Source organism: Pongo pygmaeus, chromosome 5, assembly GCF_028885625.2.
Source record: "Pongo pygmaeus isolate AG05252 chromosome 5, NHGRI_mPonPyg2-v2.0_pri, whole genome shotgun sequence".
Taxonomy (NCBI): domain Eukaryota; kingdom Metazoa; phylum Chordata; class Mammalia; order Primates; family Hominidae; genus Pongo; species Pongo pygmaeus.
In genome coordinates, this window is record NC_072378.2 from 155,937,899 (window position 1) to 155,950,019 (window position 12,121).

At 36.9% G+C, this 12,121-nt stretch overlaps 1 protein-coding gene across 1 annotated transcript in view; it reads right to left on the reverse strand.

Annotated features, from left to right (window-relative positions):
• Nucleotides 1-11,335: 11,335 nt before the first annotated feature.
• The window catches only part of NOX3 (NADPH oxidase 3), a 60,475-nt gene continuing 59,689 nt past the window's right edge, over nucleotides 11,336-12,121 (reverse strand). The window contains exon 14 of the mRNA XM_054491677.2: nucleotides 11,336-11,669. The gene's annotated coding sequence lies outside the window, so the exon portion shown is untranslated. The remainder of the gene's footprint in view (nucleotides 11,670-12,121) is intronic.

The window sequence follows — 12,121 nt, forward strand, 5'->3', positions numbered from 1 at the left end:
CTATTCTACACCTCCAAGCATTTTCTGCTAAAGAAGCTGACTGAGCAAACTCATGAAGATATTTTTCATTTCGTTTGATGGAGCATAATGCTTTCGTATATAAACACAATAACACAGTCATTACATATGCACTTACATTATTGTAGCGGCTGTGTGCTCAGCAACACTTACAGCCAGGCAGGGAGCCCAATAGTTCTCTTTTCCATTCTGATCTAAATTATGTTCATAATAAAAGAGTTTTCAATCAAGGTAAATACAATTTCGTCCTAGCATAACATCTATATTCCTGCTCTCTCTCTCTTTTTTTCAAAAAAGTTCTTTCCTTTTATTCTAGGTCACTCACCCTGATACGCATGAGATTGTCCTCTAGTGGGGATAACAGCCTTGCTCCTCAATGAACTATAACAACGGCTGTAAATGCATCTCCTGTAACATACCTCTGTGATTTGCAAAAGTGGGAATAAATCAATGCAGGGAAGAGATGCCACATTAACCCAGAAGCTAAATGTTACATCATGTAGTGTGAGGCTGGGGAAGAGAGAGCCTGCTTTTTCCTGGCAGCACAATATCTTTGTGCTCGTTGCCTCCGCCACAGCCGCATTAAAACAATCATTCTGAATCTGCGGGAAATTGTCACCTCTTTCTTTCCTGCCATGGCAGCTGGTATTGGAGGCTGCAGACATTGCTCATTCCCTTCAAGGTTCTTAGCACACAGCACAAAACAGAAAATGAAGCTTAATTTATTTAAAAAAAAAAAAAGTGTCAGCTTACCCTCAGGCTCAGCGCAGGCACCAGGGAAAAAAGAAAAGATAAATGCCTCTAGGTGAACTGGCACCGACTCTAATTCTCCACTCACTCTGCTGCTCCACTGTATGTATCGCATTAATCATGCTGGATGGGCAGACGTTTCAAAAACTTAAGCAATTTTAAAACAAAGATGCACCATTTTACAAATACAATAACATAACTTTATTTTGTGATTCTTTCTTTGTACCAGCAGTGAATCTGTAAAATGTGCTGCAGATGTTAGTACAAATAATTAATGCCCGGGTGGGGGACGGGAGGGAGAAGCATGAGGAAACAGACAAGTGTGGGCAGAAGAGGGGCCATGGCTGCCTTCTCCTTTCTCCTCTTGTCATCTTCCCCAGATCCTGGGTCACCTTTGATGACCTGGGTGATGTCCCTGGGCTTCTGCTTCTGAGAACTGAGCCCTGCTTTGGTTCTGACTACCTTGTTGTTCTCCTGTGAGTTTAGGAATCTCTACTCCTGACACCCAGGCCTGTGACTAGCGCCCTGTCTCCTGTGTTTCATCTTCCTGATAATGACACTAGCCATTTTCAGTCCAACGTGCTGTCCGCATGGGGTATCCACTATCCTGCCCTTCCCTTTCCTGGGAAGGGCCTAGCTCCTCCAGGAAGTCTTAGTGTCCACTGTGGCCTGGCCCATGACTCTTCCTTGGGCACGACACTCTTGCTGCACGCCCAGCTGCTTTTGCACCCCAGAATGGGCCTGCCTCCCTGCCCCATTCTGCTATAGTTTGGGAGATTTGTGGCAGACTGCTTCTCGTGTTTTCTGACTCTGTTTCTGTCGTCCTCTGACCTTCACTCTCAAGTTGGAAGGAAATAAATGAGGAGAAGTGGAGTGGAGGTTCCAGGAACTCAAGACAGTGGGACTGTGGCAAAGACAACTGGCACTCGAAGGACATTTTAGTGGATTGGAGTATCTTGGTGCAAAGTCCTAAAAATCTGAATCCTCAAACGATTGAGACAAGTGTGTGTGTGTGCTGTGGGAGAGGCTAAGAGAGCCCAGGTCTCTTTCCCTACAGGTTTCTAGGAAGTTTCTAGACATCTGCTGTTGAGAGAAAAGCCAGGTTTCCTTGTCACAGATAAAATGATGAATTGGACATGCTCTCCTTGGTTCTTGAAAACCAAATGTCCAAACTTTCACCTTTAATTTGTAAAACAGGAGTACAGAGCCTTAGCAAGGATGAGCTTGGGAAACACCATCTACTGAAGAAAACCCATGTCCCAATAATTTGGGGAATCATCCCTTGCCTAACAGAGCAAAAATCTACCAAGAATATTTTAATTATTATGAGATATATCAGGTGTATACAGAATTACATCTTATGTAATACAAATTAAAAAACAATTTGAGAAATAAATATTATTGAGACTATTGAAGCCCTCTTTTATTCTATCTGTTCCCATTCTCTCTTCCCTCTCATCAGAAACAGTGTTCTGAATCTGGGGCTTATAATTTATTTTCTATACAATTCTTTAAACCTATAATATGCATGTGGTTATATGTGTGTATGTTTGTGTATAAGGAATACTGTTTTGTGGGATTTACAATCTTATTTAGTGGTTCCATTCAACATATATTCTTCTACAATTTTTTTTTCTCAATATGATTGTAAAGCTTATCCATGTTGTTCTAAATTCTGGGGTCAGCAAACTGGCCTGTTGGCCAAATCCAGCTGATTGTTTGATTTTATACACCCCTCGAGCTAAGAATGGTTTGCATTTTTAAAGAATTAAATGATAAAGAAAATCAAAGAAGTAGACATGACAGAGGCCATATGTGGCCAGAACAACCTAAAATACTTATGATCTGCCCCTTTACGGAAAAAGTTTAATGGCTCCTTTTTGTTAGTTCTGTTGGGTTATTCTTATCTCTTGATTCTTCTATATAGACATTGAAAAAATTAGCCTGTCAAGTTTCATGGAAAGCCTCTTTTTGATTTTGTTGAAATTACTTTGAATTTATAGATCATTTTGAAGAGAACTGACATATATATGGCATTGGACCTTTTGATCTGTATTAGTTGTCTGTTGCTGCTATAACAAATTACCAAAAATGTGTCAGCTTGAAACAATACAAATTTATTATCTTATATCTATTTATTTTAGGTCAGTCTCCAACATGAATCTCACTAGACTAAAATAAAAATGTTTGCAGGACTGTGGGCCTTTTGGGAGCCTCTAGGGGAGGATGCACTCCCTTGCCCTTCCCAGCTTCTAGGGGCTGCCCATGTTCCTTGGCTTACAGCATCTTTTACCTTCAAAGCCATTGAAACTATCACTCCAAACTTTGCTTCTGTGATCACATCTCCTCTGACTCTGTCGGAGTCTTCTGCCTCTCTCTTTCATTTTTTAAGATCCTGGTGATAACATTGAGCCCAGCCAGATAATCTAGGATAATCTTTCCGTTTCAATGCAACCATCTCAAAGCAGCCATAATTTCATCTGAAACCTTAATTCTTCTTTGCCATATAATCTCACATGTCACAGGTTCTAGGGATTAGGATGTGGGCATTTTGGTCGGAGGAGAGGGATTAGTCTACCTACCAGAAGCCTATCTAGTGAGTTTTTGCTTTTGGTTAGTATATTTTTAAATTTCAAAACTTGCATTTGGTTCTTTTTATATCTTTTATTTCCTTGCTGAGACTATTTTTTCATTTGTTTCACGAGTGATTTTAATTGCCTGTTGGAATGTTTTTATGATAGCTGCTTTAAAATTCTTGTTAGATAATTCCAACATTTGTGTCATCTTGGTGTTGGCATCTGTTGATTTTTCTCATTTGGGTTAAGTTTTCCTAGTTCTTCGTATGACAAAAATTTTGGATTGTATCCTGTACATTTTGAGGATAATGTTATGACACTCTGGTTCTTATTTAGTTCTTCTATTTTAGTTGGCAGTTAGCAGGTTTAGGTTCAGAAACACACATCCTGGCCCACTTTGGTGGTTTGTGGTTCAAATATCAATTTAGTTTTCAAAGGCGTTGCCATGCTATTTTGGTATGCCCCACTTATGTGTAATCCAGAAGCCAATCTAAAACCTGGGCAGTATTCCTCACCAGGGTTCAATTCTCAACTCACTGACTGTGTTGATTCTGGTTGGTTTCACACACTGGCCTCTTGGGAAACCATCCAAGATTTCATGCACTGATTTAAGAACTCTTTCCTTCAGCTCCCTTCTCTCTGTGATTCCCCCATCCCCAGCACACACTCTCTAGCCTCTGCTAGATACTTACTAAGTGCAGGGCAGGAATGATTGACAGGTCTCCCCCTTACAGTCTTGGGTTGGGGTTGGAGGCAGGGTGTGGGAATTGGGGTGAAGGTGATGGACTAACACTTCTGTCGTATTTCATGTTAGCACAGGGCAGATATGGTTGATTAATAAGAGTTTCTTTTTTTGGTAAAAGTTTCAAATATTTTGTTAGAATTATTTATTGGCACCTTGTATTGTTTGATGCTGTTCTTATACTTCCAAACATTTTTAAAAAGTAAGTTTGACTTTTGAGGTAAGCTGATTGGAGATTTGAAGAGTATGGCACAAGATTATGATATGAATATGTCATGATGATGTTCCTTTCCTTAGGGGATTACTTAATTGAATCACCAAATGGAGATTTGATCATGATTGAGCTGTTGTCTTTAAGACCAATCAGGAATTTTTATTTTTAATTGCTAATTTATTTATATTTTTAAGGAATTTTTATAATAATTTGAAGGTGTTTGGAATTGATAAAGGATTCTTAAAACAGTTTTTCTTCTTTTCAGCTTCTGAGAGGAGCCTGGGAGAAAGTAACTTAGAGGGCTGCAGATATTCTTATAAAAATTCATAGGAAAAACAATTTAAACATTGAAGAAAAAAAGAGAAGAGAAAAAAATCCCAACATGACAATAGCTAGTAGATGACACTTTAAATCATTTGGTAATGAGGTCACCTATGTTGACAGAAACAAGTTCCACTTCATTTACCAACCAGGGAATGACTGGTTAATGAAGCATGGTGAGCAGGGCTTTACTCTTGACAGTGGCATGCAGGAACTTTGCCTGTAAGTTTGTATAGTTTGTCTAAAGTGGGATTAGGCTTAAGCAATAGTATTAACTTGGAAATTTGCATTGTACATATTGGAGGCCACAAAAGTACAATTTATACTTTTCTGAAAGGTTTATAGGAAAAGATGAAACAAGTAAGATTATAAAACAGTGGTTTGGGATAGGGTTTGGAGTGAGTGATGAAGGAAAGAGGAACCAAAGATGATTCAGAGGTTTTTAGTGATTTTAGCTTAGGCATTTTGGTAGATGATGGTGCCATTCACTAAAATAAGAAAAGCTGGAGGAAGAACAGCATTATGAAGAGAAAAAATAAAGAATTTGGCTTTGGATATGTTACATTTGAGATGCTTATTATACTTCCAATGATGGAGTAGGCAGTTGGATATATCAGACTGGAATCCAGGGGAGAAGTCTACACTAGAGTTTATATTTTGGGCCTCATCAGCAAACAGATGGTGTTTGAAGCCACAGGATTGTATAATATTAGTCAAGGGAGTAGAATAGACAGAAAAAGAGCAGAGGGACTATGACCAATTCAAAGACATGCCAACATTGTGAAATTGGATAGAGGAGTCTGAGACAAAAAGAAAGAGATTGTTTTGACAGAAGTCAAAAGAAGGAAGTGTTTCAAGACGGAAGACTTGGTCATCCATTTCAGTTGCTGCTAAAAATAAAACGAAGTTGAATTTCACACCATGGAGGTTATGGTAAGCCTTGAAAATAGTTATAGTTGTAGAGATAATCCAGTTGAGTGTAGTAAGAGAGAATGTTGTGGACATTCAACTCTGGACAGTTATTGCTCTACACACGTGCACACACACAGACACACATCCACCAATAGACAAGATAAAGGAAAAGTGTAATCTAATACGTTCAAAAACTTGTGCTCAAGAGAAGGAACAGAGGATTCTGGAAGAGAATGGAGAGCAGCTACATGGTTTGGCTTCTACCTCATTTACTCCTCTGAAGCCCCACTGGTGGTCAAAAACTCCCAAGAAATTTCATTAAAACTCTTGCTTGTGGAATGTAAAGAGAAGATATGATGTTGGGAAAGTATGAATTAAATGGATGAATAAAGAAAAAAATCAAGAGAGCCAACTTCCTCTGTTAAAAGAGAAGAATCCCAAATTCACACTCAGTTGGGGAAAGGGTTCAAAGCCTGGGAATGTCTCATTGTGGAAATACATTATATCCTCTCTCCTCTACTCCATTTGTTGGAATGAACTCAGATACGGGACAGTCCATGTCGTCTCAGAAGATAGAAAGGAACCGAAAAATCGAACATAGTCTCCACACCACTCAGGCTGAGCTTCCGTGCTCTTCTCCACAACACTCCATGCCAGCTGCTGTTCTCTCAGACTACAAAGAAGTGGATTAAAACCAAAATTCCTGGCTTTAGAAGAGAAAACATGGTTCACAAAAACCTGTACATGAGTGTTTATAAAAGCATTATTCATAATGGCCCCAAAGTGGAAACAACTCAATGTTCATCAATTGATGAATGAATTAATACAGTGCAGCATAACCATACAATGAAGTATATTAGTTTGGGAAAAATAATGAAATTCTAATACTTGCTACAACATGGATGATTATTGAAAACATTATGCTAGGTGAAAGAAGCCAAACACAAAAGACCACTTATTGTATGTTTTCATTTACATAAAATGTCCAGAATAGTTAAATCCATAGAGACAGAAAGGTTAGTGGTTGCCTAGGGCGGGTAGCAGTTGAGGAGAAATGGAGACTGGCCGCTAATGGATATGGGCTTTCTTTTTGGAATGATAAAAATGTTCTTCAAGGCTCACGCCTGTAATCCCAGCACTTTGGGAGGCTGAGGCAGGCGGATTGCCTGAGCTCAGGTGTTTGAGACCAGCTTGGGCAACACAGGGAAACCCCGTCTCCACTAAAATACAAAAATTAGCCAGGCGTGGTGGCGTTTGCCTATAGTCCCAGCTACTCTGGTGGCTGAGGCAGGAGAATCGCTTGAACCTGGGAGGCAGAGGTTGCAGTGAGCTGAGATCACGCCACTGCACTCCAGCCTTGGCGACAGAGCGACAGAGTGAGACTCCATCTCAAAAAAAAAAAAGTTCTTCACAACAGTGAAAATATGAAGTAAACCCAAGTGTTCATCAACAGATGATTGGATAAAGAAAATGTGGTACATATACACAATGGAATCTTACCATAAAAATGAATGAAATCCTGTCATTTGCAGCAACATCAATGGAACTGGAGGTCATTATGGTAAGTGAAATAAGCCACATGTTCTCACTCATATGGGGGAGATAAAAAAAGTGGGTCTAATGAAAGTAGAGAGTAGATTGGTGGCTACCAGAGGCTGGGGAAGGGTAGTGGGGAGGGGGAATGAAGAGAAGTTGATTAATGGGTACAAATATATGGTTTGATAGACTAAATAAGACCTAATGTTAGACAGATCAGTAGGGTAACTATAGTTTACAATCATGTATTGTACACTTTGAAATAGAGGAGAAGAATTCGAATGGTTCCATCAGAAGGAAAAGACAAGTATTTAAGATGATGGATATCCCAAACACACTCATTTGATCTTTGCAAATTGTATTTATGTATTAAATTACCACATGTACCCTGGAACTATGTATATCTATTATGCATAAATAAAAGTGTTCTAAAATTTACTGTGGGAATGGTTACACAACTCTATAAATATACTAAAAATGATGAAATGATGCATTTAAAGTGGGTTAATTTTATGGTATGTGTATTATATCTCAATAAAGCTATGGGGGAGGGGAGAAACATGGTCTTGGAGATGGTGAGGTAGAGGGAAACAACCAAAAATTTATCACAATATAGAAGAACCAATAACATATCTAGGCAGGGTCAACTAACATGAGAAGGTGAAAAAAAATACATGACGTATATAGCAAGCGTGGAGATACTACAGGCAAAAAGGGAAAATACCATGTAGTAGAAGAAAAAACAACTCAATCTGGTAGAAATCATAACTCAGGTAATTCTTCACTATTTGTTTATGTATGGAGAACTTAATGAGAATATTAATTTAATAAGAGAGATAAAAGACAAAATCATAAAAAAGAATGAGATCACAAGGGATATTGCAGGTCTAAGGTAACAAATCAAGGCTCAAAGCAACATCTTTATGGAACAAATTAAATATTTTTTTAAACAGTAAGGAATAGAATAAATTTCACTGGAAGGTGATTTCAAGACTATAATCTCTCCCTAATCTGAAATTCAAAAAAATATAAAAAATTATGAAAAGTGAGAGTATTTTTTTTTGTAACCCCACTTGGCAGCATAATGTCATAATGTGTCCTGAACAGATGTGAGGCTATTTATAATCTTTCTTTATTCAAGTTGAATATCTATGTTTATAGTTTTATTTGAAAAAATAAAACATTAATGCTTTTGAATACTGGGTGCTTCCCACACTCTACTGAGAGTATCATACAATATATGGGATATGCATTTGTTATTTTCTAAAATATGAAATCATTTCGAATTACAAAACATATCCAGCTTCAAAGGTTTCAGAAACAGATGGTGGGCCAGTAATAAAATAGGGGAAATGATATGTAAATAAAAGAAACAAAGAGATTAAATGAACTAGAAACACGAAAAGAATGGAAAAAAGAAAAAAATAATCCAGTATAAGGATAATTGATGCTTTTGAAATGAGGCAAACAAAAGCAATAGAAGTATATTTAAAGGCCTAATTCTGTATATTAGCAATATAATATACAGCAATATAATATACAGCAATATAAAAGCAATAGAAGTATATTTAAAGACAAAAAATTCTGAAGTGAAGAAAAAAGTGTTCAAAAAACACACTGGGCCGGGCATATAATCCCAGCACTTTGTGAGGCCGAGGTGGGTGGATCATGAGGTCAGGAGATTGAGGCCATCCTGGCTAACATGGTGAAACCCCGTCTCTACTAAAAATGCAAAAAATTAGCTGGATGTGGTGGTGCACACCTGTAGTCCCAGTTACTCGGGAGGCTGAGGCAGGAGAATCACTTGAACCCGGGAGGCGGAGGTTGCAGTGAGCTGAGATCACGCCACTGCACCCCAGCCTGGGTGACAGAGTGTCTCAAAAAAACAAAAACAAAAACAAAAAAACCACTGCAATACAGGAAAAATTCATGTGAAATATCAATATCAAATCGTTAAGAAGTTCAAAGATAAAATTATTTAGGCATCCAGGCAAAAAAAGTAACTTACTTACAAAGGGGAGAGGATGAAGTTGGCCTCTTACTTCATCACAGCAATATTCAATGACAGAAAATGCTAGAGTCCTATCTTCAAACTTCTAAAGGGAAGAAAATATGGTCTAAGAACGCTAAATTCAGCCAAATACCAGTATGAATTAAATCAGGAAATAAACAGTCGTTAGCCCTTCTTAAAATGTATTGCTTGACAGTCAAACAAACTAGTAGCTTAGGCTCAACACAAACTCAAGAACAGAGAAGTTATGTTAAAAGGAATAGTGGTGGGCATTGAATCCATGTGAGATTACCCCTCCTAGTTTACTTATAAAGCTTAACAAAGGCTACATTTAATCAACATTGCTTTCACCCTCCTGAACAATCCATGGATCTTGGAATGACTTAATTCTGGTGTCATCTCCCCAACTTTCATATTGTTGTTGTTCGTATCCTTAGTTTAGTTTTTATTTTTATTTTTATTTATTTTTGTTTTTATTTATTTATTTATTTATTTATTTTTTATGATACTTTAGGTTTTAGGGTACATGTGCGCAATGTGCAGGTTTGGTACATATGTATACATGTGCCATGTTGGTGTGCTGCACCCATTAAGTTGTCACTTACGTTAGGTTTATCTCCTAATGCTATCCCTCCCCCATCTCCCCACCCCACAACAGGCCCTGGTGTGTGATGTTCCCCTTCCTGTGTCCAAATGTTCTCATTGTTCAATTCCCACCTATGAGTGAGAACATGCGGTGTTTGGTTTTTTGTCCTTGTGATAGTTTGCTGAGAATGATGGTTTCCAGCTTCATCCATGTCCCTACAAAGTAGTTTTGTTTTAAAAGAACATTCCCTCTGAAATACTCATTAATTTTCTTTTACAGTCGGTGCTTAGAGATTTTGCCAAAATGTTTTTCAATTTCTTTGCTCATCATTGCATATTGCATTCCACTAATTGTCTTTCCTCCTTCCTTAAATATATCCTTTTGTAGTTATTTTGGTGAGGTAGTTACATTTCAGTTTTCTTTTGTTTGGAGATATCTGTATTTTGCCTTCACCTTTGAATAATAATTTCACTAAGGACAAAATTCCCAATGGATAGTTATGGTCCCCCAGCACTTTGAAGATATTATTTCATTATCATCTGGTTTCTGTGGATGCTTTTGAGAAGGCAGCTGCCAGATGTACTTCTGTTTATTTGCAGGTAATTGACCTTTTCCTCTCTAGTTGCTTTAAGGTCTTTTATTTAACAACGATGCTTCTGGATTTGAAATTTTCCTTCCTCCCCCTCCCCACCCCCCAACCGCCTTGCTTCCTTTCTGTTCTTTTCGTTTTCTTTCTTTCCTCTCTTCTCTTCTTCTTTTCTTTTCCACATTTTTTTCTTGGCATCTCTCTTTCTCAGATATTCTTCTAGATAAACTTTAGGATATTTACCCTTCCAAAAAATCTAAAGAGAATTTAAAATTTGACTGGAATTTCATTGACTGTTAATTAATTTGGGACAAATTTGTAACTTTAGTATGTTTAATATTCCTATTTAGAAACGTGCTATTTCTATCCAGTTAAAAATGTCTGCCTATGAATTGCATGTTTATTTATCAAATCATGTTGTATAATTCTTGTTAAATGAACTTACAGGTTTGCCAGATTTTTGTTTCTGTTTTGAAGGACTATTTCATTTTTTAAATTCCACATTTTCTATTTGGTCATTGCTGCATTAAAGAAACCTATTGACTTCTGCATTTTTTTGTGTCTGGATAGGTTTGATACTACATAGTATGCAGGGAAGTAGCATGAAAGTCAAAACATGAAAGGGGGTGCAAACAGCATCCCCGGAGCTTAAGAAAAGTGGCAAAATCTGTGTTTAAGGGCAAGTATATTCTAATTTACTAGACAAAATTAGATGATCAAAAAGTACTTTTATTTTCAAGTAGACAGAGAAAGAAAAGTAATAATTAAACATGACCAAGAGAAAAAATTTTAATATATTTAATATCCTGCTAAAGTAAAGATTAGATTTGACTATAGAAATTTCTGGTTGCAAAGGCTGAATTCAACTTAAATGGGGAAATGATTACACAGAAAGACTGGTTCTATTCAAATTAGTAAAGTTTGAATTATATGCATCAAGCAATACCTCAAGTTACTGAGAAATTCCAATGCAGAGATAGTAGAAATCATTTTTTTAGACATGAATGGAATATTCCTAACTTATAAAATCAATATTATCATAGAAATCATCAGGTCAACATAAAAGTCTGAGGATAAAGAAAAAGAAGTGATCAATTTATAATTTAGAAATACTTAGAAGAGCTTAAGAGGCTGCCTTTGTCAAAACACATCATGTCAGATCAATTTAATTCTCTTATGGCAGAATGACAGTCCACAAAGATAAGAAGCCTTTGAGAAACATAATATATTTAATTTAAGTAAATGTTTTTGTTCTGTTGTATATGACATGTTATTTATAAGCTAAGGAAATATGGTATGGTGTGCTGTTTGCAATAGTTAATTATTATTCACCAGTTCCCAACTGGGAGCTCATATCAACAGGCTGTCACAGGAATTCCTGGTGGGGTTCTTTGGAATCAATAACTTGATTGAAAACCTAAACAAAAGATTTGAGATATTATCAATGAAATATGTAGATATTACAAGCTACATACCAGTAGTAGTGTCTGGGGTTAAACTTCAAAACAATCTTGAAATATTAGAAAAATTCTAAAAAATTAATCAATATTAGTAGCAAGAATTATAAGATGTGAGGAATACTTTGCAAACATCTTGGGAGTAAAATAGCTGCATAGTATAGAAAGACTGGTGCAATGGGAATTAAAAAAAAATCTCAGTTATTTTGTGGGGCAGAAGTTGAGTAGGAGTATAAGTGTTAAGAAGACCACAGACCAAAATGTGGTAGAATAACAAGTATTTGTTAAAAGAGATTGAGAAAGAAATATGAAAGGAAGATGGAAAAGAAGGAAGGCAGGAAGAAGGAAGAAAAGAAAACAGAATTTATTTGTAAATATATGGCATATAAGCTCTAAGAAAGTCCCTCTTTTG